Source organism: Scyliorhinus torazame, chromosome 19 (genome assembly GCF_047496885.1).
Source record: "Scyliorhinus torazame isolate Kashiwa2021f chromosome 19, sScyTor2.1, whole genome shotgun sequence".
NCBI classification, from domain to species: Eukaryota; Metazoa; Chordata; class Chondrichthyes; order Carcharhiniformes; family Scyliorhinidae; genus Scyliorhinus; species Scyliorhinus torazame.
This window is the reverse complement of record NC_092725.1, coordinates 4,366,200-4,372,136: the sequence shown is the minus strand read 5'-3', so window position 1 is coordinate 4,372,136 and position 5,937 is coordinate 4,366,200.

The window sequence follows — 5,937 nt, the reverse complement described above, 5'->3', positions numbered from 1 at the left end:
ACTGAGAGACACCAGTCAATGTACAGATATCTCCCTGAGAGAGAGGGGACTGAGAGACAGCAGTCAGTGGACAGATATCTCCCTGAGAGAGTGAGGGGACTAAGAGACACCAGCCAGTGTACAGATATCTCCCTGAGAGAGAGGGGACTGAGAGACACCAGTCAGTGTATAGATATCTCCGTGAGAGAGAGAGGGGACTGAGAGACACCAGTCAGTGTACAGATATCTCCCTGAGAGAGAGGGGACTGAGAGACACCAGTCAGTGTACAGATATCTCCGTGAGAGAGAGGGATCTGAGAGACACCAGGCAGTGTACAGATATCTCCCTGAGTGAGAGAGAGGGGACTGAGAGACACCAGTCGGTGTATAGATATCTCTCCGAGAGAGAGAGGACTGAGAGACACCAGTCAGTGTACAGATATCTCCCTGAGAGAGAGAGGACTGAGAGACACCAGTCAGTGTACAGATATCTGCCTGAGAGAGAGAGGGGACTGAGAGACACCATCACTGCGGGAGTTCCTCAGGGTCGTGTCCCCGGTCCCAACCACCTTCAGCTGCTTTATCAATGACCTTCTCTCCATCATAAGGTCAGAAGTGGGGATGTTTGCGGGTGACTGCACAATGTTCAGCAACATTCGCGACTCCTCAGATAATGAACCGTCCCTGTCCAAATGCAGCAAGACCTGGACAATATCGAGGCTCGGGGCTGACAAGGGGCAAGTTACATTCACACCACACAAGTGCCCGGCAATGACCATCTCCTCCAAGAGAGGATCTAACCACTGCCCCTTATTCAATGGCATTCCCATCGCTGATTCGCCCACAATCAACATCCTGGGGGTTCCCATTTACCAGAAACTGGACCCAGCCACATAAACACTGCGGCTCCCAGAGCAGGTCAGAGGCTGGGAATCCTGTGGAGAGAAACTCACCTCCTGACCCCCCCAAAGCCTGTCCACCATCTACAAGGACACAAGTCAGGGGTGTGATGGGACCCTCTCCACTTGCCTGGATGGGTGCGGCTCCCAACAACACTCGAGAAGCTCGACACCATCCGGGACAAAGCAGCTCCCGCTCGATCGATACGCTAACCCCCACCTTCCACACCCGCTCCCCCCCCCCACCGACGCACCGCGGCAGCCGTGTGTACCGTCTACAAGATGCTCGGCAGTAACTCACCGAGGTTCCTCAGACAGCACCTTCCAGGCCACTGGACGAGACAGGGGAAAATGGGAGGAAGACCTTGGGACAGAAATAGGGTGGGGACTCTGGAGTGAAGCACTGAGCTGGGTCAAGTCCACCTCCACGTGCGCAGGGCCTGAGTCTAACGCAGCTGAACGTGGTGCACAGAGCACACCTAACCAGAATCCCAATGGGCAGGTTCTTCCCGGAGGTGGAGGGTAGAAGACAGACAATCACACGTGCATGTTGTGGACATTGTCATGATAGGCAGACATGCAGATAATGATACACAGAGAACAGGACATGACCAATGAGCAGGTAGGACACTCAGGGGTGGTATCTCACTATAAAACGTTCCCCGGTTTTCCGGGACTGTGGAGCGCTGGAAATACGGCCACGGAGGTGCTGCGGAACGGGCAGAGCTGCATGGAACCGCGGGAGAGCAGAAAGCAGCGCAAACGGGAGAGTAAGGGACAAAGGCACGGCGCAGGGGAAGCTGACCCGGGAGCAAAGATGGCGGACCCGCGGACCGGGCGATCCAGCAGGCGCTGGAGAAAGAGCAGTTGTGAATCGTTGAAGCGGGCTAACTTGGACCCACTTCAGAAGGCCGTGGATCAGCGGAACCAGAGACTGGACGCCCAGGACGAAAAGGTTGAGGAGCTGGGTGAGGCGGGGGAGGAGCAGGCGTAGAATTGATGCGATTGCTGCGCTAGAAGTCGACGGGCTGAAGGAGAGACAGAGGAGACTGCCGGACAGAGTGGAGGAGCTGGAAAATAGAGCCCGTAGACAAAATCTGAGGATCATCGGCCTCCCGGAGGGGGCGGAGGGAGCTGATGCCACAGCGTTTGTGGCTGACCAGTTGATGCAGCTGATGGGGGCTGACGCCTTTCCGCGGAGCTGGAGGGGGCACATAGCGTACAGGCGAGGCAGATGCGTCCGGGGGGGGGATGGTGATCAGGTTCCACAGGTTTGTGGAGAAGGAGCGGGTGCTGCAGTGGGCTAAGAGCAGCACGTGGAATAACAGTGTCCTTCGCATTTACCAGGACCTAAGCCAGGAGGTGGCCAGGCGGCGAGCAGTCTTTAAACAAGTTAAGGAGGTGTTGTTCAAAAAGCACGCGAAGTTTGGTCTGCTCTCCCCGGCCCGTCTTTGGGTCACGCATCAGGGCCAACACCACTGCTTCTCCGAGCCCGAAGAAGCGATGGACTTCGCGAGGGATCAGGAGCTGGTCCCGAAGAAAGGATCCCACGGACGCAAGCTAGAGTTGGAGAGTTAAGGTTTGGGGGGTGCCTACTGTGCCTGGACTGACGGTCGACTGTTCACTGCTTTAAAGGTGTCTTGTGTTGTATTTTTGGCAGCTTTTGCCCACGGGGGTGGGAGGGGATCCCCCTCTCGTGTGCTCTTTTTTGCTTTTTGGGGGGACCTTTCGTCATGTTCTCTGGGTGCACTGGACCCTTCATTGTAACATAAAGGTAGCCGGTTAGCAATGGATTAAAGATGTTGATTGGGGTTTTTTTATGTCTATGGTTTTTATGTTTGTTTCGGGGGGGGTGATATACGGGTACTGTGTTAATGCTGTGATATTTTATTAATGCTCAGAGAGGGACGTGGGTTAACACTTTCCTGTGTACATAGCAGGAACTGTATTGTGCCTGGAGCAGCCTCGCGGTGCTGTTTGATGTGTCCAGCTCATTTGATCTTTCCCATCTTAGTGAGACAGCTCCAGTGGGTCGGAGTGGGGGAAGGTGTGCTGGGGAGTGGGGAGGTGAGGCCGGGGAAACAATGGGAATGAGACTATGGGGAGAGAGCGGGGCAGTGGGATTAGTTTGGGGATTGATACAGGGCTATGGGGAGAGAGTGGGGCAATGGGATTGGTTTGGAATTGACACAGGGATATGGGGAGAGAGTAGGACAGTGGGATTAGTTTGGGGGATTGATACAGGACTCTGGGGAGAGAGCGGGGCAGTGGGATTAGTTTTGGGATTGATACAGGGATATGGGGAGAGAGTAGGAAAGTGGGATTAGTTTGAGGATTGATACAGGGCTATGGGGAGAGAGTGGGACAGTGGGATTAGTTTGGGGATTCACACAGGGCTATGGGGAGAGAGCGGGGCAGTGGGATTAGTTTGGGGATTGATACAGGGCTATGGGGAGAGAGCGGGGCAGTGGGACCAGTTTGGGGATTGACACAGGGCTATGGGGAGAGTGCGGGGCAGTGGGATTACTTTGGGGGTTGATACAGGGCTATGGGGAGAGAGCGGGGCAGTGGGACTAGTTTGGGGATTGACACAGGGCTATGGGGAGAGAGCGGGGCAGTGGGATTAGTATGGGGATTGATACAGGGCTATGGGGAGGGTGCGGGGCAGTGGGATTAGTTTGGGGATTGATACAGGGCTATGGGGAGAGAGCCGGACAGTGGAATTAGTTTGGGGATTGATACAGGGCTATGGGGAGAGAGCGGGGCAGTGGGATTAGTATGGGGATTGATACAGGGCTATGGGGAGGGTGCGGGGCAGTGGGATTAGTTTGGGGATTGATACAGGACTATGGGGAGAGAGCCGGACAGTGGAATTACTATGGGATTGATACAGGGCTATGGGGAGAGAGTGGGGCAGTGGGATTAGTTTGGGGATTGATACAGGGCTATGGGGAGAGAGCGGGGCAGTGGGATTAGTTTGGGATTGATACAGGGCTATAGGGAGAGAGTGGGGCAGTGGGATTAGTTTGGGGATTGATACAGGGCTATGGAGAGAGAGTGGGACAGTGAGATTAGTTTTGGGATTGATACAGGGCTATGGGGAGGGAATGGGGCAGTGGGATTAGTTTAGGGATCGATACAGGGCAATGGGGAGAGAGGGGGACAGTGGGATTAGTTTAGGGATTGATACAGGGCTATGGGGAGAGAGTGGGGCAGTGGGATTAGTTTGGGGATTGATACAGGGCTATGGGGAGAGAGTGGGACAGTGGGATTAGTTTGGGTATTGATACAGGGCTATGGGGAGAGATCGGGAGAGTGGGATTAGTTTGGGGATTGATACAGGGCTGTGGCGAGAGAGCGGGCCAGTGGGATTAGTTTGGTGATTAATACAGGGCTATGGGGAGAGAGTGGGGCGGTGGAATTAGTTTGGGATTGATACAGGGCTATGGGGAGAGAACGGGGCAGTGGGATTTGTTTGGGGATTGAAACAGGGCTATGGGAGAGAGTGGGGAAGTGCGATTAGTTTGGGGATTGACACAGGGCTATGGGGAGAGGGCGGGACAGTGGGATTAGTTTGGGGATTGATACAGGGCTATGGGGACAGAGTGATTAGTTTGGGGATTGATACTGGGCTATGAGGAGAGAGTGGGACAGTGGGATTAGTTTGGGATTGATACAGTGCTATGGGGAGAGAGCGGGGCAGTGGGATTAGTTTGGGGATTAATACTGGGCTACGGGGAGAGAGTGGGGCAGTGGGATTAGTTTGGGGATTGACACAGGGCTACGGGGAGAGAGTGGGGCAGTGGGATTAATTTGGGGATTGATACAGGGCTATGGCGAGAGAATGGGACAGTGGGATCAGTTTGGGGATTGATGCAGGGCTGTGGGGAGAGAGCGGGGCAGTGGGATTAGTTTGGGATTGATACAGGGCTATGGGGAGAGATGGGGGAGTGGGATCAGTTGGGGGATTGATACAGGGCTGTGGCGAGAGAGTGGGACAGTGGGATCAGTTTGGGGATTGATGCAGGGCTGTGGGGAGAGAGTGGGGCAGTGGGATTAGTTTGGGATTGATACAGGGCTATGGGGAAAGAGCGGGGCAGTGGGATTAGTTTAGGGATTGATCCAGGGCGATGGGGAGAGATGGGGGAGTGGGATCAGTTGGGGGATTGATACAGGGCTGTGGCGAGAGAGTGGGACAGTGGGATCAGTTTGGGGATTGATGCAGGGCTGTGGGGAGAGAGTGGGGCAGTGGGATTAGTTTGGGATTGATACAGGGCTATGGGGAAAGAGCGGGGCAGTGGGATTAGTTTAGGGATTGATCCAGGGCGATGGGGAGAGATAGGGCAGTGGGATCAGTTTGGGGTTTGATACAGGGCTATGGGGAGAGAGCGGGGCAGTAGGATTAGTTTGGGATTGATACAGGGCTATGGGGAGAGAGCGGGGCAGTGGGATTAGTTTGGGATTGATATAGGGCTATGGGGAGTGAGTGGGGCAGTGGGATTAGTTCGGGATTGATACAGGGCTATGCGGAGAGGGCGGGGCAGTGGGATTAGTTTGGGGATTGATACAGGGCTATGGGGAGACAGTGGGGCAGTGAGATTAGTTTGGGGAATGAGACAGGGCTATGGGGAGAGAGCGGGACAGTGGGATTACTTTGGGATTGATACAGGGCTATGGGGAGAGAGCGGGACAGTGGGATTCGTTTGGGATTGATACAGGGCTATGGGGAGAGAGCGGGGCAGTGGGATTAGTTTGGGATTGATACAGGGCTATGGGGAGAGAGCGGGGCAGTGGGATTAGTTTGGGATTGATACAGGGCTGTGGGGAGAGAGCGGGGCAGTGGGATTAGTTTGGGGATTGATACAGGGCTATGGGGAGAGAGCGGGGCAGTGGGATTAGTTTGGGGATTGATACAGGGCTATGGGGAGAGAGCGGGGCAGTGGGATTAGTTTGGGATTGATACAGGGCTATGGGGAGAGAGCGGGACAGTGGGATTCGTTTGGGATTGATACAGGGCTATGGGGAGAGAGCGGGGCAGTGGGATTAGTTTGGGATTGAT